The sequence below is a fragment of the Schistocerca gregaria genome, chromosome 8, assembly GCF_023897955.1.
Source record: "Schistocerca gregaria isolate iqSchGreg1 chromosome 8, iqSchGreg1.2, whole genome shotgun sequence".
Lineage (NCBI taxonomy): Eukaryota > Metazoa > Arthropoda > Insecta > Orthoptera > Acrididae > Schistocerca > Schistocerca gregaria.
In genome coordinates this window covers 127430068-127457492 of record NC_064927.1, presented here as the reverse complement: position 1 = coordinate 127457492, position 27425 = coordinate 127430068, and the positions used below count along the sequence as shown (strand labels likewise).

The following is a 27425-nucleotide window of genomic DNA, read 5'->3' as shown; positions in this document are numbered from 1 at the left end:
AAAACTTAAGTTTTTTACAATCTTACAGATAAATACAATTATTTTACTTCGATATATGGAAATAATGTTACATTTTCATATTTAGATGTTCCTCAGTGTTATATGAATTAATTGGTTCCGCTCTAATTTTAATTTATGGAATACCTTTATTTTCTAGCAGGTAATGTCATGTACACTTTTTGGTAAAGGGCTTTTTGTGGGCGCCTCTGTGAAAATCACCTCTGTTTGTCAGTTTGTACTCATGAACCTGATTGTTCAACGTTGAAAATTCCTGGAACTTTTTCAGAAAGTACGCACATTAATAAACATATAAGCCAGGAAGCGACATTATTTTAGATTCTCTAAATATTTTCTTGCAGAGTTCTCTATGAGGAACTCCTTTCATTTCTGAAGTTTGAAAGTTTGTTTTGCTATACCTGTATTTCCTCAGCAGATCGCACTGTATTTAAGCAGGCAGTTTATATAAGGTACACAAACAACCATTCAGTGCTGCAACAGTCCCGAAGCATTCTTAGCAAATAACAATATTTACTTAGTTTTTTATTTAAAATGAAGAGATACTCTTCCATCTCAAGTGTCTAGACATCAATATGTCCATAAATTTTTTGTGTGGAGGTTGTGTGATAGCGTAGTTTCTCAACTCAGCTTGTATGCTGCTTCCAGCTTTACTTCTGATACTACTGAAATTCTTCCATTCCGCTTTGTCCTTAGTTATGACCAAAGTATTAGTCCTAAACCACTTTATTGTCTGATAGACTTTCTGTTGTAAATTATCCTCAGGGCACCCTTTTAGAAAAAGTCATTGTCATCGGCAAACATAACTGTATCTTCTGCCATCAAATGCTTTGACGAGTGATTTACATTTAACAGGAGCAACATGGGGCCTAACACGGAACCCTGGGGCAACTCATAGATATTTTTTTAATCTAAAAGATATTTCTGTCTTCTTGGCATATTTGTGCTCTTTGTTGTCTGTCAGAGGGATAGGACTTGAACCATTTGAAAGATCCGATAACAATCTAGTTTCATCGGCACTAAGTCATGTCTGATTTGATCAAATGCTTCGGATAAATCTAAGGATATTCCACAGTTGTTCATTCATATCCAGAACATTCAGGACCATTTTCGTCGTCCTGTTATGCTTCACCTTTATTCTTAAGAAGTAATCGAAATGCGTCAAAACTGACTCTGGATGTATCCATGGTCTGCATTTGAGGGAAGTACGACGCCTTAGCGTGCAGTTCCTTATATCGATTTTAACCGAAGACACACCGACAGTGGCAGTTAATATGAAATAAATCTGGTGATATGATGCTAGGATACACGAGACGGGAAAAACATGTCGTTAAGCATATCAGCCGGTGCCTCCAAAATGTGAACATAAACAGCATTAGGGCCAGTAACGAACTTCTCGCCTCAGTCCCACCTAGTTATAGCTTGAATCAGGTAATCCGCTTCAGTGCGGTGAAAGTTTTCAGTTCTCTAGTCGGTATCTGCGTTCTGACGTAGCAGAAAGTTCAAGGAAGTGAGATAAACCAGCGATTTATTAGAAGTGTCGGGGCAGCGTTGACAGTGTGGATTTCGGCGAGCGCGAAGAGTGAGTACAACCATTATTTTGTATTTCACAATAACCTCAACTAGAGATTGAAGGAAATATGTAACAATCCTTGGAAAGCCGCGCTGCGAATGATGAAACACATTTTGCACACCTGCGGTTCTACGCCCACAGCTGCATTCCGTAAGTTATTTTACGGTGTACGGCGGAGGCTACTTTGAGTGACACTGTCACTTCGCCCCTTTCTTGTTCCAGTCGCAAATGATTCACGAGACGAAAGATAGCTGGTAAGCTTCTGTGTCGGCTCGAATCTCTTTATTTTCATGATCTTTGTGTGAGATGTAGTGGTTTGCCTCTTCTAGGAACGTACACTCTCGGAATTTTTACAGTAAACCACACCGAGATGTACAACGCCTCTCTTGCAGCATTTGCCACTGGCTGAGCATCTACGTGGCGCTTTTGCGCTTACTAAATAAAACTGTGACGAAATGAGTTGCTGTTCTTTGGATCTTCTCTATTTCTTCCATCAGTGCTATATGGTATGGTTTCCAGACAGACGAGCAGTATTCAAACATTGCTCGAAGGAGGGCTTTATTGGCTACTGCTTAGTGAATGGACTACACTTCTTGAGGATTTTTCCAACTAATCTATGTCCGGAATCTGCTTTAACTGTGATTAATGTTATGCGGTAATTTCACTCTAAAATCGCTCCGTATAGTACTATTTTATGACCGTGACTGTTTCCAGTGATTGCTCTAAAGGCGTGTAATCATCCAGTTATAGGCCTTTCAGTCCATGTATAAACAATATGTTAGATTTGTTTGTACTGAGGATCAGCTGCCAATTCTAGCACTAAGTGTCGATCCCCAACAGGAGCTCCTCGATTCTGCTACAATTTTCTAACGCTGCGAGCTGCGACCTTTCTGCATTCAACAGTATCATCCGCGAAAAGCCTCATGGAATTTCAGACATTATCCATCAAGTCACTGGTATACAGAGTGGACATTAATAAAACCGACAAACTGTAGGAACGATTCCTGATGGGAAACGGAGGAAAAAAGGTCCTATGGACATGTGTCCGGAAATGGGCGGTGCGCGTCAAACGACCCGGACTACAGTACAGAGCTGTATCGCATCCACGTCACAACAGATGTACAAAGTTTAAGAATGGTTCAAATGGCTCTGAGCACTATGGGACTTAACATCCGAGGCCATCAGTCCTATAGAATTAGAACTACTTAAACCTAACTAACCTAAGAACATCACACACATCCATGCCTGAGGCAGGATTCGAACCTGCGACAGTAGCAGCCGCGTGGTACCGGAACCAAGCGCCTAGAACCGCTCGGCCACAGCGGCCGGCGATGTTCAAAGTGGCATGGAACTGCAGGTGATAGGGATTGTAATGATTGTCATGCAGGATACATATAATCGTACTTTGGCTTACACCACATTGGTGGGTTACTTGGCTGGAGATTGTATTAGGGTTCCTCTCAATATCCTGTAGAACCCTGTTCTCCAGATCTAGTGTACACATAGTGTCCCGCCTCCCTGCGAGTTTGTCTGTCTGAAAGGATCCATGATCACATAAACGTCCAACAAGGACTTGAAATAATGTGTGATGTGATTGGTGCCTGAAAGGGTACTTGCACTGGTATAACCGTGCTGCCTCTCGACCGTTTCCCTCTTCTTGAACGTACACAAACACCATCTCGGCTGGTTCCCGGTATGAATACCGGACCATTCTGCTGCTAACAGTATGCTACGTCAGTCACACATCTTGTGACACACGACAAACAAACAGCACGTGGTCAGAGGAGCTGACATTCGTTAGCGTCATCTACCATGGCAACGATACATATCCGGATACATGTTCATAGGACCTTTTTTCCTGCATTTCCCATCAGGAATCCGTCCCTGCAGTTTGTCCGCTTTATTAATGTTCACCTTGTGTATTGTGAAAATTAATAGTTCTATAGCACTCTAAACGTCTGAAGATTTCTCTGTTAATAATGACTTCCTGTACTGTGTTTGTTAGGAAGTCTGAGAGTACACAGCTGGTCTGATTTTTCGTACGTTTGTATTTTCTTTAGGTGGCAGTGCATAACTGTTCCAACTCCTTCTGGAAGTCAAGAAACACTGCAACAACTATTGATTGCTTTCTAGGTCTCATGAACCAACAGAGCGTTTGGTTTCACGCGACCGTTGTTTGCGCAATCCATGCAGATTCCTACGGAGGAGATTTTCGATCTGCAGAAACGTCATAATATGCGAGTATAGAACTCTTACAACAGACCGATATCAGCGATATAGGCCTATAGCTGTTCGACGATCCTTCATCTTGTCTATGAAAAAAATCGAGTAACGTCCAAGATATGACCATGTGAATTCGATATTTGTGTGTCATTATTTCCGTAGACTCTGCCAATTTCGATTAAAAACGCCGTACTTCATTATGTTCGCACAAAGACACTATTTACTCAGTACACTACAACTACGAGTACGCTTCGTTCAAGCTTCCAACACTATTGGCTTCTGGTGGATTTTAATGTTCTGTAAATCAATACTGTTATTTCCATTCGAAAAGAAAACTTTCTCTGAAAAATACGCACCAACGGTCGCTGATCATACGCTGTCTAAAATCTATAGGAAATGCCTAACCCCTAACAGAAAATCTGCCTTGCAACATTTTGTTGATTGCTTGTATAAACGTTCCGTTTTAGCACCTAAATATCTGCGTGGAATAAGTGATTCCAGACCCACTTATTGTACAGGGTGAAGCAGATAAAAATAGTTCATCTAAGTATAAAGAAAAGATAGTGAAATTACAGAAACGAAGAGCTGAAATGAACTTACCATTTATTAACAATGAACAATGTAATGAAAAATATATTTGTAGAAGACGCCGAAAGTGGTCCCCTACAACATCGGTACACAGCTCCTGCACGTCTAAGCATATTCATGTACACCCGGCGTGTAGTTCGGATATCGATGGCTGATCTTATCTTTCAGTTACAAATGGTTCTGAGCACTATGGGACTTAACATCTGTGGTCATCAGTCCCCTAGAACTTAAAACTACTTAGACCTAAGTAACCTAAGAACATCACACACATCCATGCCCGAGGCAGGATTCGAAACTGCGACCGTAGCAGTCACGCGGTTCCAGACTGAAGCGCCTACAACCGCACGGCCACACCGGCCGGCTCTTTCAGTTACAGTATTGTGTGTGGATTTGTTTCAAAGACCTTATTTTTCATGTGTCCCCACAGGATAAAATCATATTAGATCCGAAGGACGAGGTGGCCATAAATGTTTGCAGACATTCAATCGTCAGTGAAGATGTCATGGACTCGTTCCAGGGATACGTTATCCCGTGGAATGTTGCCCCATCTTGCTGGAAGAAGCAGTATTGTCTTTCGTATTCAGTGAGTTGAGCCCGAAAGTATCAAACGTTTCCATACATGCAACCATGTTGAGGGTAATGTCAAAAAATATCGGTACAATGATGAGCATTTCTGTTAAACCTACACCAAACGGCGATGACATTCAATGTTTGGGCTCTTTGTTGCCCAGTACTTAGTCTTCTGTGAATTCACATGACCGGAAAGATGAAACCATGCTTAATCACTCATGATGTAATGGAAAGGGTCGCTGATGTTATTCAAAAGCCGCGTGCAGTAATCTACATGTTTCTGACTGTCATCCTCCCGTGATTGCTGCACAACTGTTTCACGATAAGGCTTCAAGTTGAGTCTTTTTAATGTCCGCTGACAATTCCTACCTACATGCGCCTGCTGGGCCAATTTACGTGTAGAATTCTTTGGGCTTTGAATAGTTCTTCGGCGAATGTGTGCAATAATTTCTGATGTGAAGGAATTCCTTGTCGTTTCACATGTTGCACAGATCCGTAGGTGCGTCAGTTGTTATACAGACTCTTCAATTTCTCTCTTCACTAGTAGTCCTCTATTCGGATCCTTGACCCCGAAAATTTCTCGTGTTTCCTTAATTAAACCTGTTTTCATGCTTTCATAATTTCAATACTTTCTGCTAATCTTCGATTATTGCATGAAACTGTCCTTTGTTGTAGCTTTTTACTCTCCTTCTGAAGTCGAAATGTTGCATTCGCATTCAAAGAGGAGGAGGGCTAATTTTAACTGCAGCACCATGTACAATTAAAGGCTGTTGTGCATGTAAGTCCAATGAAGTATGCTAAATTGCTTATAGCTTATAGCTTTTGTCACCTTTTAAGATGGGAAGTAGTCTAAGCTGCACTTTTATAGTTAACTGCATGTCAGGCAGATGAGAATACACTGCTGGCCGTTAAAATCACGATGTCACCAAGGCGGCACGCAACAAATACCAAACCGGTGTGGACCACATGCTTCGTACGAAGACGTGATTAGCAGTTCTGTGCAACCGCACGAAGTAGGTAGGCTTAACATGATCTACATTCTGCATATAAGAAAAGATTACGCAGTGGGTTCCTCACTGAGAAACCTTATTTGGATCTCAATTGTCTGTGATGAGATCATGCTATATCTTACCTAAGAAGGAGATATGTCTACCAGAGCGTATAGAAACTCAGTGGCAGCAGCCGACATTGCTTCTCGAATTGGTCGGAATTCCATGACTGTCACGAAATCTGTAGATTCAGGAGGGCCTTACTGGTCGCTATGAATGATCTCAACGTCCCCACGCATCTAGCACTGGAGAGGAGATATATGTTGTTAATTTGGAAGCGCAAGATCATACAGCCACATCACTTACCTCGAATTACGGAATGAGCTTCTTTGCAACAAGACAAGTATCCACTCACTGGTTGCCATGAAAGATGTCAACGGCCGCACGCGTCTAGCGCCTGAGAGGACAGTCATGTTATTCACTAGGACATGCAAGATCATACCGCCACGTGAGTTAGAGAATAAGCTTGTTTGCAGTACAACATATACTTAAAAAAATGGTTCAAATGGCTCTGAGCACTATGGTCATCAGTCCCCTAGAACTTAGATTTACTTAAACCTAACTAACCTAAGGACATCACACAACACCCAGTCATCACGAGGCAGAGAAAATCCCTGACCCCGCCGGGAATCGAACCCGGGAACCCGGGCGTGCAACATATATCCTCACGGCCAGTCCGATGACGTTTGAAGCGCCACGGACTATCAGCAAAGTGATTATTGAACCTTCTCTTTCAAGCATTAGCACAGACGTAGGAGCGGTACCACGTTGTCTTTGGTTCTGTGTATGGCATCACGATGGATGTGCAGAGGCTCCTAGATAAATGAACATTTTGAAATTGTATTCGTCATCGTTATAAGGGCCGAGCACCTCACATGATAGTGTGGAGTGCTATTGGTCACTCAACACGGTTGCCTCTGGTTTGCATAGCCAGTAACTTGGACAGTAGCTGTTACATGTGTGACGTGTCCTATTTTCGAGGTTACCATGACATATCATTCAACAAGATAAGACCGCATTTTTCCCTTGCTGTACTGACTTACCTCGATACATAGGTTGTTAGACTTCTGCCCTCGCTAACACATTTTACGTCTATGACCCACTGAAAATGCCTGGTCATGGTTTGCTGAGGGTCCGGCACTACGACTCATACTACCTCTATGTACTAAATTGTACATCCTGTTCAGCCCAATATCACAACTGGAATACTGTGTTCTTCCTAATATTCTGTATATTTACCATGAGAAATATTTTTAAACTGCTGTCCTTTCCATTGTCGTAATTTGAATGGCTAGCTATGTATTAAGGTGCCCAGGGGCCATAATGAACGTTTTCCAGACGCCATCTCCTTGGAACTTGAGGACCCAAGGTGTAGAGAGATGCAGTTTGTGGCTCACGTCCGAACAAACGACGATTCTCCCTTTCTGCCAAACAAAGTTGAAATTACTGGACTCGCTCAAGGTGTTTTGACGGAGCTCACAGTCTGCAGTACCATTTATAGAAATGACCATGAACCTGTTGTTTCCAGTCGAAAGGAAACACTCCACTAATGACTTTAGATATTTTCTTTTCATGCAGGTTCTGATTTCAGACACTTGTATCGTTGTGGAACACGTTATTATTCCATCAGCCCGCTCTCTGCTTTTTTTAGGCGACAACAACCTATGTAGACCACCTGCGTAACTAAATGGCCAGTGCGTCTGGCTGTCTCTTGTGGAATGAGTGGAATTATTAGATAGGCTACACGTACTTTTAGTTTCCATTGAGCCATGTGAGGTGTCCGCAACGTAGAACATGGCAAAAGAACAAGAATACACAATAGACAGTTAGAATGAAAAACGAATACTAGTATGGGTATGTATCTTCCACAGACCCCAAATTGAATGATCATCACGGATGTGGAATGAGTAAAAAAATTTAAACATATTTTTATTTATGAGATAGCAAACACTAAACAGAGGAATCATTTTAGAACACTTATTCAGAATGATCGAATTACTACTCTGAATTTTTACAGAAGTCACATTGTACTAATATTTGTATTATCGGTATTGTATATTTTTGGTACGTGTGTGTTTGTGTTTTAATATATATATATATATATATATATATATATATATATATATATATATATATATATATGTGTGTGTGTGTGTGTGTGTGTGTGTGTGTGTGTGTGTGTGTGTGTGTGTGCGTGCGTGGGTGTGTGTGTGTTGTTTCTACAAAGTAATTAATCAGTGGCGTAGGAGTTGGACACCAATAAATCCTTTAGTTCTTGAAATGAACTGTGTTGGCAGTTAACTTTTTTATGGCTGCTGGTGTTATTGAAAATCTGTGTGCCTGACCTATTTTGCTCCAAACTAAGTGCCTATAAGTCTCTGTGAAGAGATTCCATTAACTGAGCTGTTGGTTTGAAAATGAGGTATAGTTTAATTATAAATTTCTGTAAGAAATTATTATATTGAGAAGCAGAAGTTAATATCCCTAGTTACCTAAGCAGGCCTTTGCAGGATGTTCTTGTGTTCACACCACAAATAATTCTTATTACACGTTTTTGTACCCATAAAATATTATCTTGGCTTGATGAGTTACCCCAGAAAATAATCCCATATGACATTACAGAAAGTAAGCGTAGTATGTCAGCTTTTTAATTTTTATATTCCGATATCAGACAATATTTGTATTGCACATAAATATCTGTTTAGGCGCTTGAGCAGTTCTGCGGTGTGTTGCTTCCAGTCGAATTTAATTGCCAAGCTGTAAACCCAAGATTTTAACACTGTCCACCTCTTCTATCTGTTTGTCATTATGTTTTAGTCCTATACTGGTGGCAAACTTCTTATAACTTCTGAACTGCATATAGTGTTTTTTTTTTCAATGTTTAGCGGCAAATAATTTGCTAGGAACCGTTTAGTAATGTCGATGAAAGTTTCACTAATCGATCTTTCTAAAACTACACATGGTTTGCTATTTACTGGAATGTTTATTTATCTGAAAACAAAATGAACTTGGCATCTCGTAATATTACTGATGAAAGGTGACTGATATACGGTATTAAAAAAAGGTAAGGGTTCTAAGATGGAACCTTGTGGGATGCCATCTGTAGGTGCCACTTGGATGATGCCTGATAACTGAATCCATGTCTCTTTCTTAATGACGACTTTGTTTCCTGTCAGAGATATAGGAACTGAACCGTTTTGCAGCGTTTCCTGTTACACCGTAATACTCTAATTTACTTAGAAGGATATTGCTATTTACACTGTCAAATGCCTTTGACGAATCACAAAATATACCAGTAATTTAATGTTTAATGAGTTAAGTACATTTTCACTGCATGTGTAGATAGCCTTCGCAATATTAGAACCCTTTAGAAATCCGAACTGATATTTGGACAATATATTATTTGTTGTCAGGTGGTTAAGAAGCCGTCTGTGTACTACTTTTCTATTTTTTTTCGAGAACGCTGACAAAACTGAAAAGTAGACGGAAATTTGACGGTCTTTATTTATATCTTTTCTTAAACAATGGAGGCCACTCAGACTCCTGAGGACAACTGAGGAGCTACCTGAGTGCGAAGTAGCAACTCCAAGATCTGGGAAGCCAACACAGGCCGTGAGAACAGCTCCATACTGACCACACATGAAGACGTAAAGCACAGGACGACATTATGGCCTGTCAACCCTGGATGGCTCATTAGCTGGTGATTATCAGAGGAGCAGTATATATGAAAAGCAGGAACCTCTCCATTCAGTGTCGATAAACATCGCTGCATAACAACAGAACCAGCAGCAGGTGCCATGTGGACGGATTATGGTCGCGAGTCGGCCCCTACGCTCAGCCTTGAACACTTTCGCGGAAGGCATAGAACGTAATGACCCATCCTAACCGCCCCACGCAAACCACAGGAGCAGCACTACCTGAAGAAAAGCATCTACCTCCTCGTTTGGCAATGTAGGTCACTAAAATTCCATGTTAAATTGCAATCTACATTGTACATCCTCGTTTCCTTTCCACATCCGGCATTCAACAACCGCTAAGACACTACACATAAGAACCACCAAACATACTGTCTGACCAGAAGTGTCCAGACGCCGCCATGTAGCTGACCACTAGCTGTCGGGGGAGATGGACCTGCCAGCATGAAAGGAGGCGGGGAGTATTGACTTGTTAGGAGAGAAGCAATAACAACGTATTGGGTCGTTCGGGAGGGCTCGATGACTTCGAACGTGGAATATGTCATTGGATGTCAGCTGCGTAACAAATTCATCGCCGGCCGTTGTGGCCGAGCGTTCTAGGCGCTTCAGTCGGGAACCACTCGACCACTACGGTCGCAGGTTCGAATCCTGCCTTGGGCATGGATGTGTGTGATGTACTTAGGTTAGTTAGGTTTAAGTGGTTACAGTTCTAGGGGACTGATGACCTCAGAACTCCCATAGTGCTCAGAGCCATTTCAACCATTTAAACAAATCCATCAACGACATTTCGACCCTTCTAAAGTTGTCCAAGACGAGTGTTGGTGGTGTGACTGTGAAGTAGAAATTACGAAGAAATAACGACGGCTAAACCAATGATGGACAGGGACCGTCGTGCATTGCGGAGGGCTGTTGTAAGAAATCGCATGAAACAGCATAAAAATGGTTCAAATGGCTCTGAGGTAGAACTTAGGACTACTTCAATCTAAGTAACATAAGGACACCACACACATCCATGTCCGAGGCAGGATTCGAACCTGCGACCGTAACGGTCGCGCGGTTCCAGACTGTAGCGCCTAGAACCGCTCGGCCACTCCGGCCAGCGAAACAGCAGAAAGGGTAAGTCGTTAGTTCCAAAGTGGTACCAGAAATGCAGTTAACACTGGGGCTGTGCATTGAGAGTTAAAAAGGACGACGTACTGGTCGAGCAGCTCCTCATAAGCCACACATTTCTGTACGGTATTGCAGTTCCTAATTACAATGCAATGTTCCCTCTGACATGCAGGTACGCACTGCGGCGACTACAGCCGCTATGAAATACTTTAAATGTACTCCACAGTTGCGAACATGGACAACTATATAATGGAATGACCACAATGACAACCTGTGCTGGATCGGGCCTCGAACCCGGATTCTGCCTCGTGATGGCTGGGTGTTGTGTGATGTCCTTAGGTTAGTAAGGTTTAAGTAGTTCTAAGTTCTAGGGGACTGATGACCATCGATGTTAAGTCCCATAGTGCTCAGAGCCATTTGAACCATTTTTTTAACCCGGATTTCGCGCTTATGGCTTGCAGTCGTCTTACCATTAGGCTATTCGAGCACGACTCCTGGCCAGAACCAAACCGCCATATGCCGCCAACCACGTTTCTCCAACCTGTTCTCGTATATACATCACCTATATTCCGGTACGGGGGAGACATTTTACTCGAAAGTCGCGTGCCCGGTGCTTGCGGATAAATACGACAGTGCAGTGCCTGTGTCATTCCGAATTACGATGCAATATTCTTTCGGACACGCATGTACCAGTACAGGTTGCAGATGTGGTTGACGACATGGAACTTTGGTGGCCGTGCGTCGTGCTCGGATAGCCTAACGGTAAGACGACCGTTCACGATAAGCGGGAAATCCGGGCCCGAGTCCCGGTCTGTCACAGATTCTCATTGTCTTCATTCCATTACACAGCTGACCGTTGTCCATATTCGTAGCTGCGAATACATTTATTGTACACATTTCTGTAGTCAGTGCTAAGCGGTGCTTGAGATCGTGTAAAGAGCGACACCAGTGATTCGGAATAGTGGGTTACCTTATATCGTGTGGCAGTGCGATGGGAACGTTTGGGTTGTTGGAAAATGTTTCCAGAATGGGCTTTTCACTTCTCAGCGGAGTGTTCGCTGATATGAAACTTCCTGACAGATTAAAACTGTGTGCCGGACCAAGACTCGAACTCAGGACCTTTGCCTTTCGCGGGCAAGTGCTCTACCAACTGAGCTACCCAAGCACGACTCACGACCAGTCCTCACACTTTCAGTTCTGCCAATACCTCGTCTCCTACCTTCCAAACTTCACAAAAGCTCTTCTGTGACCCTTGCAGAACTAGCACTCCTGAAAGAAAGGATATTGCGGAGACATGGCTTATCCACAGCCTAGGGGATGTTTTCAGGATAAGCTTTTCACTCCGCAGCCAGTTCGAGTCTCGGTCCGGCACACATTTTTAACCTGTCAGGAAGTTTCATATCAGCGCACCCTCCGCTGCAGAGTGAAAAGCTAATTCTGGAAACATCCCCTAGGCTGTGGATAAGCCATGTACCCGCAATATCCTTTCTTCCAGGAGTGCTAGTCCTGCATGGTTTGGAGAAGAGCTTCTGAGAAGTTTGGAAGGTAGGAGGCGAGGTACTGGCAGAATTGAAGCTGTGAGGCCCGGTCGTGAGTCGTGCTTGGGTAGCTCAGTTGGTAGAGCACTTGCCCCCGAAAAGCAAAGGTCCCGAGTTCGAGTCTCAGCCCGGCACACAGTTTTAATCTGTCAGGAAGTTTCCTGTTGGAAAATGCTTGTAGAATGTTACTTCCATCATGATTATTGGCAAGAGTGAACTTTGGAGATGGTGATGTTACGGTATGGGGATGTTTTGGTGGTTAGTGTATGATCACCTTAACATGCTTAAGGAAGCGCTGAATGTAGAAGGATGTGAACACATTTTGCAGCATTGTGTATAGCTTACAGCAGCAGAACAGACGATGACGTATCAGCATGACAATACACCAGGTGGCAAAGCCACATCTGTGAAATAATGGTTTGTAGACAGTAACATTTCTGAAATGGAATGATCTACCCACAGTCTAGTTCCAAAGAAGCATGTGCCGACAGGTTAAATATTACTGAACTGTCGATATAATAAGTAATGATTGGAAAATACTAGCAACAATTCCTTACAGAAGAATGGAGAAAGTGGCAGAAGCCGGCCTCAGGGAAGCTCGGGATGGATTCCTGAGAAATGTTTAATATAGGTTAAGGACAGGTAAACCTACGTTTATAGCGTTTGTATACTTAAAGGAAGCTTTTAAAATTCTGAAAGCAGCAGGGGTAAAATACAGCGAGCTAAAGGCTATTTACTGAAGTGTCGGAGCTTATCAGTACTGTCGGAGCCGGCGCCCGGATATACTGAGGGTGTCGCGTGCGGCACTTTGAACATCACCACCAAAGAGGAACCTCGAGGCCGCCCACCAATGAAGACCACCAGGACGATGCTATAAACGGTGGCCACGTGGGCACTAGTCTACTGGTTCAGAATTACTTCCATTTTAAGATTACTTCTAGCTGCTAGTTGGTGCCGAATGTTACACCGAGTTTTTGGCTTTAACGGTAAACATTTAGTGGTCACGGACTCACGCCCGTGTCGGGTCTCTCCTTATAGCTAGCCACGACTGCCACTGATTGTCAACGGTATAGCATTTCTTCACCCACAAATTGACTACAATATATTTAATACATATATTTAAAGTGCGCTAGTTTCAACTAATCTTTTGCTTGCATGTCCAGATTCCTACGGCGACAGATCCTTTGGTCACCTTCCATCTATTTATCATTGATTGCGAGCACATAAAATTTGGTTACTCGGTACATAACGGGTACCAATTTGAATCATAACATTTATAGCTAGTACAGTAACCAGATGGCAGTTATGAGCTGAGGGGCATGAAAGGCAGGCAGTGATTGAGAGCGGCGTGAGACAGGGTTGTGGTTTATTCTCGATGTTATTCAGTCTGTATACTGAGCTAGGAGTAAAGAAAAATTTAGAGTATGATTTGAATTCCAAGGAGAAGAAACAATAACTATGAGGGTTACCAATGACAGAGACAGCAAAGGGGTTAGTAGAGCAGTTGAGCGGAATGCATAGTATCTTGAAAGGTGGATAGAAGATGAACATCAACAAAACAAAGACAACAGAATGTAGTCGATTTAAATCAGGTGATGGTGACGGAATTAGGTTACTAGTCAAAGTAGTAGATGAGTTTTGCTATTCGGGCAGAAAAATAACTGATGATGGCCAAAGTATGGAGGATGTAAACCGCAGACTGTTAATGGCGAGGAAAGTGTTTCTGAAGAAGAGAAATTTCTTAACATGGAATACAGATTTAAGTGTTCGGAAGTCTTTTCTGAAAGTATTTTAATGTAGTGCGACCATGTACAGAAACGAAACATGTGCATAACAGTTAAGAAAGAAGAAACTACAAGTTTTTAAAATGTGTTGCTACAGAAGAAGGCTAAAGATTAGGGGGGTATATCACGTATCTAATGACGAGGCAATGAATAGAACTGACGAAAAAGAAATTTATGGCACAAACTAACTAGAAGAAGAGATCGATTAGAAGGGCACGTTCTGAGACATAAAGGGACCACCGTTTCAGTACTGGAAGGAAGTGTGGGGAGTACAAATCATAAGGGAGACCAGGAGGTGAACACAGTAAGCAGTTTCAGAAAGGTGTCAGTTGAACTAGTAATACGGAGATGAAGAGGTTTGCACAGGATACAGTGGCATGGAGAGCTGCATCAAACTAGTTTTTCTACTTGACGCCATCCTGAAGATAATATCCACTTCTTCCAAATTAACAACGTACGTGTAGACTAGACGTGGCTTGAAATCAGAGAAATAGAGCCGACAGCAACTGAGAGATTTATACCAAATAAATTAATAAAACTGGGCAGAACACTGTTGCAGAAACAACGAAAAAGCCATGCCAATTCTTAACAAACTCAAAATCTCCAGTACTGGCGATCTTTTACAGAACCTCGAAATTTAGCGCTGCCTTCAATGCGAGATGACTATAACAGTTTCTTCAACGAAACTTTATCCTGAAGCCTGCAGCAAATCTAAAGAGCATGCTAGCGGAAAGACACAAACAATGCCTTCTCTTGCCTTCTCTGTGCCATAGCAATGGAAATACGCCAGTGCTGAGTGTTGCCAAAGCATAGTTAATAACACAGCCTTCCGAAACTCCTTCACCAAAGAAGCTGAAGTAAAAACCTCAGAATTCGAATCAAGATCACCTGCCAACATGAGTAACTTAGAAATAGATATCCCCATAGTAGCGAAGCAACTTAAATCACTTAATCAAAGTAGGTCTTATGGTCCAGACTGTATGCCAATTAGGTTCCTTCCAGAGTATCCTAAAGGAATAATCCTCTGATTTAAAAGTAAGATTTTAGTTTTGTCATTTCCTCCATCTAAAAATTTACAAATATCCACAGACCAAATTTCCATTTATTTAAATAATAAACATCCAATACTTTTTTTAATAATTAGGTTATCGGAGATTGTTTTTATGTATATCCAGAGAACAAAATTTTCATTTCCTTAAAACTTTAAAATCTAATAAATCTTTCTCTTTATAAATCAGCTCTCATCTATCTACATCATTGATTAAAATTTTAAGTACATTTCAAATGTAAATGAAAGTGGAAAATGAATTGAGTGCTTCAAAATATTATATAACCGAACTGCTTGGTAATAAAATGAAAGATTTGGTTTATGGTAACTTACAGAGGATTTTTATTAATAATAATCTTGTCACAAATACTGGGGATGTCACAAATACTGCACAAAAAGAGAAAAATATTAGAAGCTTTAAACCAACTACAGAATCTTTTTGCGACAGTATTTTGGTTTTAAGATAACAGATTTTTTAGACTGTGAAAGAGATATGAATAATGATAAGTTTCTTGTAAAAAAAGCAGCATTTGATAGTTTTAACAGATTTTTAAGATCTAGATTTCCTAAATTTAATATTGCTTGACATGGAGTTAAAGCAAAAATTCCTTATTTATTAGATTCTAATGTACAAACGATTAATGGCATTAAACAAATTATGAATAAAAATATAAAAATTATTAAGTAAAAAATAAAATAGTTATGCTATTCCTTAAAAAAGAATTAGCCAATGTCAAATTAGATAAATTACCAGATTTCTAAAAGAATTTATGAATGAATTTTACTATTTATTTCATTTAGATATTTTGCAAATATTTTTCATAAATAAGAATTGAGTAAATATTAATAAAAAATTTGATTTTTTGCAAACAAGGAGAAGATAAGGGAAACTGTAATGAAAGAGTAAACTATGATAACTGTGTTGGAAAAACTGTTTAAACTGAATAAATGCAAATTTACAGTATAAACAAATAATACATTTATTTGCCATTAACAAGTCCAGGAGAAACAAAAAGTTGGGTAACAACATTACAGATTTTTAAAATTGTGCAGTCAGTAGATAAAAGGAAACCTTTGCTTCTAAATTAGTTAAACAAAACAAAATTACAAGATTTAAGCAAACAATTTATAATTACAATAACACAGATTTCCAAAAAGATCAAGAAATCGATCCATTAACAGATTGCTTAGAACTAATAATAAACAACATCAAGCAGTTTGGGAAAACACCTTTTTATTCTGTTTCAACAGCTAAATTGTGGTGAAAATTAACAGATTCCCTATAAAATAGTTGTGTTGGCTTTAATGGTCTCATGCAATATGAATATTGGAATAATAAAAATACTAAAAAATTAACAAGAAAAAAACAAAAATTTGAACAAAAAAAGGAAAAACTACTTAAATATAATAATACAAATTTTAATGTCTAATGCTCGTTTATTTAACATGTAATTTCCGTTTAACATTTGGTTGATTGTTTCAAATATAATACATCTTCATTAAACAGAAAAATAAATTCCATATGTGTTTAGAGTTTAATTAATCTTCATTTTGAGTTTAATTAATTAACCTCCATTTTTGAATTTGATTAATTTCGTCCCTGCTCCAATAAAAGAAAGCTATCATTAATCAATGTATCTTTGTCTTGAATTAACTTTAAGTGGTAAATTTTTCCGACCATGGCAAACGATTTTCACATAATTACAAATTAGCAATAAATAAAAGTTGAACTGGAAATTCGTCTTTATAATGTTTATAGCTATCTATTTCTCTTCCTTCACTAGAATCTTCTGTCTATACTGGAATTTTTTCACAACTGTTTTTAAGTAAAATTGAATCCAAACACATTACTTGATATTGTTTGTATAGTAAACTATTTAATTTTTCTCTTGTATATTGGTAACACATATTATATTGTTCTAAAAGGAATCTAAAATTTTAACATTTCTAACTTTGTCTATTTATTACCACAATTCTTTTAAAGAGTTTGGAAAATTCTTTTTGAATTGTTTAAATCTTGTAGGAAGTAAAATCTTACCTTTGGAATTATCATATAAAAAGGCTAATATATTTTTAATTAAATAAATGGAAAAACTAATTATTCCTAAAGATAATGCACCTTGGGAAATATATCTACCTTTTCCACAATATTTATCGATGGTAATGTTGGAAGTAGTTCTGATTCTTCTTGTTGATCTTCTAATCGTTTACTCCTTATTACTTTTATTTTAACTAGCATTTGACCCATTTTATACTATTCACTGTTTCTTTTATTGTTCTTTATACAATAAACTGTCTTGTTTTCGAAAATTGGTCGTATTTTTAAGTAAGCTATTCTGGGGAAGGAATTTCATTTCAGACTAGTAGGACCATCTGTTTTTATTTCAAAAATTGGTTCTTCCTTGGGATCATAAAATATTCCTAATTCATACCTAGAATAATTATAAGGAATACAAATAAAACCTTCTTTTTAAAGAATATGGCAATTTTTTAAAGTTCTATAAATTTATTTTTATTGAGACCTTTAACAAAATATGGAGATTTTCTACAATTTCATTCATCCAGTACACATACATAAACAAACTTGGGTTTGTGATTTACCACAAAAGCATAAATTTTATTTCTTATATATTAAATTTTCTAGTTTCTTTCACATTTTCGGATTTCTGTAAAAGCAGCTAGAATAAAAAGTAGCTGAAAAACAATAGCTGAAAGTATACTGGCATTATTTTCTTACCTCCCTGTTATTTTCCTACTAGAAGCTTTTGAAAATCATTGTGATTATTGGTATTATTAATATTACTCTAAGATCTATTGATAAGATTGACTAATTGTTGTTTATTAACTATAAAATAATTTTTAAAATTTTTCGTTTTACAGATTTTACAGAGATCATTTAAAGATATGTTTTTCAAATCGTTATCTTTATTATTAATATTGTTATCAAATGTAATGATAAGAGCGATTAAATGTTATTTATTAAATATGGAGCACATTTTAAACTTTTTGGTTTCTGAATTTCATGACATTCTCTTAAAGATTTTATATTCAGTTCGTTATTGTAATTTGTTATGTTGCCTATAGGATTTGTAATCATCATCATCATCATTTAAGACTGATTATGCCTTTCAGCGTTCAGTCTGGAACATAGCCTCCTTATGAAATTCCTCCATGATCCCCTATTCAGCGATAACATTGGTGCCTCTTCTGATGTTAAACCTATTACTTCAAAATCATTCTTAACCGAATCCAGGTACCTTCTCCTTGGCCTACTCCGACTCCTCCTACCCTCTACTGCTGAACCTATGAGTCTCTTGGGTAACCTTGCTTCTCCCATGCGTGTAACATGACCCCACCATCTAAGCCTGTTCGCCCTGACTGCTACATCTATAGAGTTCATTCCCAGTTTTTCTTTGATTTCCACGTTGTGGACGCCCTCCTGCCATTGTTCCCATCTACTAGTACCTGCAATCATCCTAGCTACTTTCATATCCGTAACCTCAACCTTCTTGATAAGGTAACCTGAATCCACCCAGCTTTCGCTCCCATACAACAAAGTTGGTCGAAAGATCGAAATGTGCACAGATAACTTAGTTTCGGTACTGACTTCCTTCTTGCAGAAGACAGTAGATCGTAGCTGAGTGCTCACTGCACCTTTGCTACACAACATTTCCAGTTCTTTCACTATGTTGCCATCCTGTGAGAATATGCACCCTAAGTACTTGAAACCGTCCACCTGTTCTAACTTTGTTCCTCCTATTTGGTGCTCAATCCGTTTATATTTCTTTCCCACTGACATTGCTTTAGTTTTGGAGATGCTTATCTTCATACCCTAGTCCTTACATTTCTAATCTAACTCTGAAATATTACTTTGCAAACTTTCAATCGAATCTGCCATGACAACTAAGTCATCCTCATATGCAAGACTGCTTATTTTGTGTTCACATATCTTAATCTCGCCAAGCCATTCTATTTTTTTCAACATATGATCCATAAATAATATGAACAACAGTGGAGACAGGTTGCAACCTTGTCTTACCTCTGAAACTACTCTGAACCATGAACTCAATTTACCATCAACTCTAACTGCTGCCTGACTATCCATGTAAAGACCTTTAATTACCTGCAAAAGTTTGCCTCCTATTCCATAATCGCGTAGAACAGACAATAACTTCCTTCTAGGAACCCAGTCATTGTAATAAGATCGATTATTATTTCTTTATTAAGTCTAGAATAATCTTTTTTAGTTTTTTGTTTTTGAAATTGTTCCAAGTTCTTTTATACTTTTGTATCTTAATTCTCTCTTCAATATTTATTTTTTATTAAAATATTTAATAAATTCCCATAGATCTTGTGTAATTAAATTTGAATATCCTTTTTCTTTACAATAATTTTCTAAATCAGTACAGCTTAATCCACATTGATCTTTAAAATAATTTTCTAAGTTTTGAAATTCCTCAGGTTTGGATTGCATTTTTGTTTAGATTTTATTTATATAGAAATTACTTCAGATTTAAAAAAAGTACAGTGTTCACGATTGAAATGTACTTTGAGTTTTTAATTAAAATTTGAATCGATGGTGTTGACAGAGCTTATTTATAGAGAGAAAAATTTATTAGATTTTTAATTTTAAAATAAGTGAAAAGTTTGTCCATGGATATAGATAAACACAATCTCAATTAACCTATTTATAAAGAAGAATTGATTAGATTCTTAATTTTTTTAAATAAAAGAAAATTCTTTTGTGGATATAGATAAGCACAATCTGAGATAACCTATGTATAAAGAAAACAGTTATTACATTTTTATTATTTAAATGAATGAATATTTGGTTTGCAGACAAATATGTATTTTTAAATGGGGGAAACGACAAAACTAAAATCTTAGTTTTAAGTCTGAGAATTTTGAAAAAATATGGTCTTTGGTACATAATCCTCATAAATATGGTACTAATAGCTGTGTGAATACCTTTGACCAGAGAATGTGCTGTATTGCAACCTAATAAATGAATTGAGCAGATGTGAAAAACATAGTACTAAGACTCAACTGTTTTGGAACTGGGATACATGTGCCACAGTCTGAATCACTTGTGAGTCAGCGAGGTAACACATGTACAGAACATATACGTGAGGCTACCTCCAGTGGCACTGAATGAAGACAATTACATCAGTATGCCCTCAGCTTCATCCTCCGTTCTGCCAATCTGCACAGTCTCCATAAACATAAGGTGAGAATACGTGGGAGAAAAAGGAGATTCGCAGCCTGCTGTGTGATTGCATCTTTGTTGCTTCATTAATTCCTTCCAAAAAGTATTTCGGGAATGTTTGTATTCCCCACTACACTACCACAAGTTGCGTGAGGCTCTAGAAGCTTGGTTTCTCAATTGAAACATCGTACACAGCCATTTTGTTTTTTGTTTTTTTTGCACTACTGGAATATGCAGCCATTTCTATATCCTAAAGTTCAGAAGGATTCTGGTAAACTTCTTGAAGGTCTAGTACGGACTAAAAATCAGAAAATTTTTGTAAATTGCGTTTTTGGTCTGATACTGACTTGAATTCCAGCAATTTTTTGTAAATTGTATTTTGAAAGATATGGCTCAATAAAAACAGTTTTCTTTGTAAGAATTTGATAGTACCGTGAATTTTCAGAAATTCTTGGATCCAACAGAATGGCAGCACTTGTACTATTCTAAAAAGAGAAAACTGCTTTTGAATTTGAAGTGGAAGATAAAAAAAACAGTTACTTTAAAGCGTATGCAAATTCGGATGCTATAGGGACAAGGAAGAATAATCTCTTTACCTCATTCCATAGCAAAAACCCAGCAGAATGTTTTGAAGATCTGCTTGTTCATACAACTGTCTCACATACTGTCTGACTGACAATGACAATGCTGCACAGAGGAACGTCCGTCACTATCAGTATTTTTATTACAGGTGTCATCAGCACTAAGTTATGGTTAAAGACAACTCAATAGATGGGGTTTACATCATGAGGGGCCTACACAGGAGATCCACTAGAAAAAAGTGCCTCAGATTAAATATTGCGATAGCATTCCGAAAGTGCGTCAGTTGAAACCTGGATTAAACATACTTTGTGACTACCAAGTATAAAAAGTTGTATAATATTAATACTTAAATTTATTGAACTTGTATGTCTGATTATTATATTATGCTCTTAACAACTGTGGAACTATTTCAAACTGAAAAGTTTTTTAGCAAACTAAATAAAAGCGTTTATGAAAAACTTCAAACCAGTGACAAATGAAGACCTCTACAGTTTCAGATATTGTATTAGTTTATTAAAACCAGTCACAGAAAATGAGCATAACCCACCAGAAAAAAGTTATGTATGTCGTGGTTTGAAGTACAGACCTATGCTTTCAAAACATGGAGGACGCTAGAAACCTATTTCTTTAAAAGAATACACTCCTCATGTTGCGTAGTTTCCTTTTACTGAGTAATGTGGATGAAGCTGTAACGGGTAAACTGCTAGTTTACTATAAAACTTTTTTGTGGGCAAGAGTCAATGAAAAATAATCTCTAGGCTATACAATCTCTATGCTATATTTACATCAGTTTAGAAAACAGTTGATAAATTCCTGTAAACTGAATGTTCTACTACATAGTAGTGGTAAACGTGAGTAAACTAGAATGCATTTTGTAATACATATGAGGGTTGGAAATTTAATAGTGGCAACTATTTATTTACAGCTCGTACAAAATAGATACATGTTTCAAAGTTTTACTGACCTTCAAAGTACTCACCAGCATTGTGTACAACCCGTTGCCAGAGATGTGGAAGTCATAGAATACTCTTAGCAGTGCCAGTTGTGTTAACAGTTCGAGCGGCGCGGATTATTGCACAACGAATTTATAGCAGTTCTGAAGTGAATGCTGTAAAGTGTTTCCTTCAGTTTAGAAATAGAGTTGAACTCACGAGGGCTTAAGTAATGGGAGTGCAGTAGGTGGTATAGCACTGAGCAGCACCATCAGTCAAACAAATCATTAACAACTTGCACTGTAAGTTCTTGAGCTTAAGATCACTTTAGTGTTATATAAGGGAACATACTTGTTACGTTTGAAAGATTTTTCAGGTAGCTAAATGTGTGAATGTGTTTCATTCTGAGGAGAGTAACTCTTGAACATAGATTTGTCTGAATCCTGAATATATGGTCTCAAAAGAAACAGAGTAACACAGTCACTGTGGTGTAGTGGTTATGATACTAGACTATTGCATTCAGGGTCGTGAGTTCAGAAAGCACCTGAAATGTAAAATTTTAATTTCTATATTCACTTCCAGTATATTCTAGAAATATGTTAAAAATCAGCCTTAGTTGTGAAATGTCACTGGTCGATACCCAGGTTTCAGCTCATCTAGTCTTCTTCAGAAGCATAAAATAAACTAATACATGCCAGAATAAGGCACGGTCAAACATAAAAAGCCAAAGTACCACGGTAAAAAAAAGGTGGGAATTTAAGGAGATGGGACCTGGATAAACTGACTAAACCAGAGGTTGTACACAGTTTCAGGGAGAGCATGAGGGAACAATTGACAGGAATGGGGGAAAGAAATTCAGTAGAAGAAGAATGGGTAGCTCTGAGGGATGAAGTAGTGAAGGCAGCAGAGGATCAAGCAGGTAAAAAGACGAGGGCTAGTAGAAATCCTTGGGTGACAGAAGAAATATTGAATTTAATTGATGAAAGGAGAAAATATAAAAACGCAATAAATGAAGCAGCCAAAAAGGAATACCAACTTCTCAAAAATGTGATCGACGGAAAGTGCAAAATGGCTAAGCAAGGATGGCTAGAGGACAAATGTAAGGATGTAGAGGCTTATCTCACTAGGTGTAAGATAGATACTGCCTACAGGAAAATTAAAGAGACCTTTGGAGAAAAGAGAGCCACTTGTATGAATATCTAGAGCTCAGATGGAAACCCAGTTCTAGCCAAAGAAGGGGAAAGCAGAAAGGTGGAAGGAGTATATACAGGGTCTATACAAGGGCGATGTACTTCAGGACAATATTGTGGAAATGAAAGAGGAAATAGATGAAGATGAAATGGGAGATACGATACTACATGAAGAGTTTGACAGAGCACTGAAAGACCTAAGTTGAAACAAGGCCCTGGGAGTAGACAACATTCCACTGAAACTAATTGCGGCCTTGGGAGAGCCAGTCCTGACAAAACTCTAGCATCTGGTGTGTAAGATGTATGGGACAGTCGAAATACCCTCAGACTTCAAGATGAATATAGTAATTCCAATCCCAAAGAAAGCAGGTGTTGACAGATGTGAAAATTACCGAACTATCAGTTTAATAAGTCACAGCTGCAAGATAAACAGGCATATTGTTTACAGACGAATGGAAAAACTGGTAGAAGCCGACCTCGGCGAAGATCAGTTTGGATTCATCAGAAATGTTGGGACACATGAGGCAATACAGACCCTACGACTTATCTTAGAAAATAGATTAAGGAAAGGCAAACTTACATTTCTAGCATTTGTAGACTTAGAGAAAGCTTTTGACAATGTTGACTGGAATACTCTCTTTCAAATTCTAAAGGTGGCAGGGTAAAAGACAGGGAGCGAAAGGCTATTTACAATTTGTACAGAAACCAGATGGCAGTTGTAAAAGTCAAAGGGCATGAAAGGGAAGCAGTGGTTGGGAAGGGAGTGAGACAGGGCTGTAGCCTCTCCCCGATGTTATTCAATCTGTATATTGAGCAAGCAATTAAGGAAACAAAAGAAAAGCTCCGAGTAGGTATTAAAATGTTATGGGCGTTAGATTAGGAAATGAGACACTTAAAGTAGTAAAGGAGTTTTCCTATTTGGGGAGCAAAATAACTGAGGATGGTCGAAGTGAAAAGGATATAAAATGTAGACTGTCAATGGCAAGGAAAGCGTTTCTGAAGAAGAGAAATTTGTTAACATCGAGTATTGATTTAAGTGTTAGGAAGTCGTTTCTGAAAGTATTAGTATGGAGTGTAGCCATGTATGGAAGTGAAACATGGACGACAAATAGTTTAGACAAGAAGAGAATAGAAGCTTTCGAAATGTGGTGCTACAGAAGAATGCTGAAGATTAGATGGGTAGATCACATAACTAATGAGGAGACACTGAATACAATTGGGGAGAAGAGGAGTTTGTGGCACAACTTGACTAGAAGAAGGGATCGGTTGGTAGGACATGTTCTGAGGCCTCAAGGGATCACAAATTTAGCATTGGAGGGCAGTGTGGAGGGTAAAAATCGTAGAGGAAGACCAAGAGATGAATACACTAAGCAAATTCAGAAGGATGTGAGGTTGCAGTAAGTACTGGGAGATGAAGAAGCTTGCACAGGATAGAGTAGCATGGAGAGCTGCATCAAACCTGTCTCAGAACTGAAGACAACAACAACAACAACCATGTTACCATGTCAAGCTACATTACTTAGCTGAGGAACAAGCCCAACACTACTTCGTGGAAAGTGGTCGGTTAGCCACAGTTGCTACGTTGGAACATTCCAACATAGCATCTGCGGCTAACCCAACTCTTTCCACAAAGTGGGGCCGGAGCTGTTCCTCAGCTAATAACGTAACGTGACATGGTACCATGGTACTTAAGCTCGGTCACTGTCGACTGTGTCTCCAGACACATAATATCTCGAATCAGCAGTCCCCAAGTGCGCCCCACTGGCAAGGGCCTCCAACTACCATTCAAGGGCAGGTCCCTCGGGACCCTGTAGTGGCATTGACAGTGAAAGCGCCGGCCACACCAACCCCCTGTTGACAGCTGGAGACCCGAAAGAGCTCGCCCAATCCTGTCCCCATTCATGAAGCCGATGATGTAATGTTGACCAGCTGCCCTGTGGTCACTATGACGGCCGCCTACTGCAGCGTCTCCCCTGCTCACAGGACTGGCGTGTGGCCTTGACCGTCTTGACTGAGTGGCAGCCCATCTGTCCATCCGCTACATCCTCTGCAGCGTCAGCAGATTAAAACTGTGTGCCGGACCGAGACCTGAATTCGGGACCTTTGCCTTTCGCGGGCAAGTGCTCTACCAACTGTGCTACCCAAGCACGATTCATGACCCGTCCACACAGCTTCACTTTCTGCGGTCCGGCACACAGTTTTAATCTGCCAGGAAGTTTCATATTAGCGCACACTCCGCTGCAGAGTGCAAATCTCATTCTGCAAACATCCCCCAGGCTGTGGCTAAGCCATGTCTCCGCAATATCCTTTCTTTCAGGAGTGCTAGTTCTGCAAGGTTCGCAGGAGAGCTTCTGTTAAGTTTGGAAGGTAGGAGATGAGGTACTAGCAGAACTGAAGCTGTGAGGACGGGTCGTGAGTCGTGCTTGGGTAGTTCAGTTGGTAGAGCACTTGCCCGCGAAAGGCAAAGGTCCGGAGTTCAAGTCTCTCTCCGGCTCACAGTTTTAATCTTCCAGGAAGTTTCATATCAGCGCACACTCCGCTGCAGAGTGAAAATCTCATTCTGGGAACATAGGGTCTATGTTGTACAAAGTGATCACCTGGATATCGACACACGACACTGACCACAACACTAATAGCTTTATCTGACTTCATACAAGTGAATCTGGGTTATGGCACGAAACCACGCCACCACCAAGCATCTGTACTCTACTATTAAAAAAAGAAAAATATGGTTCGAAAGAATAGGGTGCTAAGGAACATATATTACAGCCCTACGCTGCAGCAGCGAATTCTTTACCCTCCTGCTGTTCAATGCGGCACACCACGATGCGTACGGCGACTGAAGTCGCGGACGGCGGCAATCTGTTATTAATGGCGCATTCCCGAAAAATGCAAGTACGCGGTCTCGCGTTCGGTTAATTCGGGATGCAGGTACTTTCCTATGAGCCTCTGAAACGCCGGTGGATTCCAGTATTTAGGTGGACCCGTTTGCTGGTCTGCCAAACCAATTTGACTCCGTGCCATGACTGTGTGTGATGGTATTTGTCAAATGTTTTATGTTGAATTATTTTACTAATGAAAAAGTATATTTACACACTATAAAAACGCTGTCGCTCTCTCTATTTTGTTATTTCTCGCCGAGATAATACGAGTTTCCTCTTTCTCACTAGAATAACAATTGTATTGTTATGTAAAAATAAAAAATTGGATGAGTTTCGGAGTAAATTACTTGTGACGTTTTGATGTAAATGTGTTAGTAATTCGGTGTTCAGCTACTGTCGATGTAAAGATAAAATTAGCTGTGTGTCAGTGAACAGAGCCGGCCGTGGTGGTATAGCGGCTCTAGGCGCTCAGTCCGGAACCGCGCGACGGCCACGGTCGCAGGTTCGAATCCTGCCTCTGGCATGGATGTGTGTGATGTCCTTAGGTTATTTAGGTTTAAGTAATTCTAAGTTCTAGGGGACTGATGACTTCAGATGTCAAATCCCATAGTGGTCAGAGCCATTTGAACCATTTTGAACTGTTAAAGTGCCCTTCACGTGACCCACATTCGAAAGCAAAGGCACACAAACACCACAACAAGTTACCTGACGCATCCCATCCAAATAGTTCTCTCTTTTCAACATAACCATCAAAGATAGACAAAGTCTTCACTTTCAGCCTAATAATTCAACTTACCGTAACAGCGTTAGTTTATCAGAGTCTCGAATGCAACTCTTTTAGATACACTTGTGTTACATGGCAAAGACCCTTATTAAATAGTTCAGAATCAAGGTTGTGGTCAACCACTTCTCAGCACAGCAAGAGAGGATCGACTTATCATGTACCGAGAACGCCGTAGCCCCGTCACATTTACGCGTGCCGTCCGAGATCAAGTAATGGACTCCCTGCAACATATCATGTCATCCCACACCATTGGTCGGAGACTTTGGAATTACTGTCCTATCGGTCGGCTGCCGTTGACACAACGGCTGCGTATGGCGTGACCGGGAAGTACGGGCTGTTGCTGAATGGCATCGCACTGTGTTCAGTGATGAATCGCGATTCTGCACTACACCAGAGGACCATCAATAACGAGTACGTCGGTAAGATGGCGTGAAGTCCCATTCTTCGGCTGTTTTGGAGAGACACAATGGTGTCGCTCCTGGCGTTACGGTTTGGGAAGCAATCATGTATGGGCTTCATGTTACGGCCGGTAGTGATTCAGGGAAAGCACACATCCAGCGTCCTCATGTGTTACCTCATGTGTACAGCAGTATTGCGGTACCAGTTTCCAATAGGACAACACTCGTCCACAAGTGGCACATGTTTCTATGAACAGT

The 27425-nt window shown here is 39.7% G+C and overlaps 1 protein-coding gene across 1 annotated transcript in view; it reads left to right on the top strand.

Annotated features, from left to right (window-relative positions):
• The first annotated feature begins 1496 nt into the window (after positions 1-1496).
• LOC126284055 (uncharacterized) overlaps positions 1497-27425 on the top strand; it is a 319115-nt gene continuing 293186 nt past the window's right edge. The window contains exon 1 of the mRNA XM_049982640.1: positions 1497-1597. The gene's annotated coding sequence lies outside the window, so the exon portion shown is untranslated. The remainder of the gene's footprint in view (positions 1598-27425) is intronic.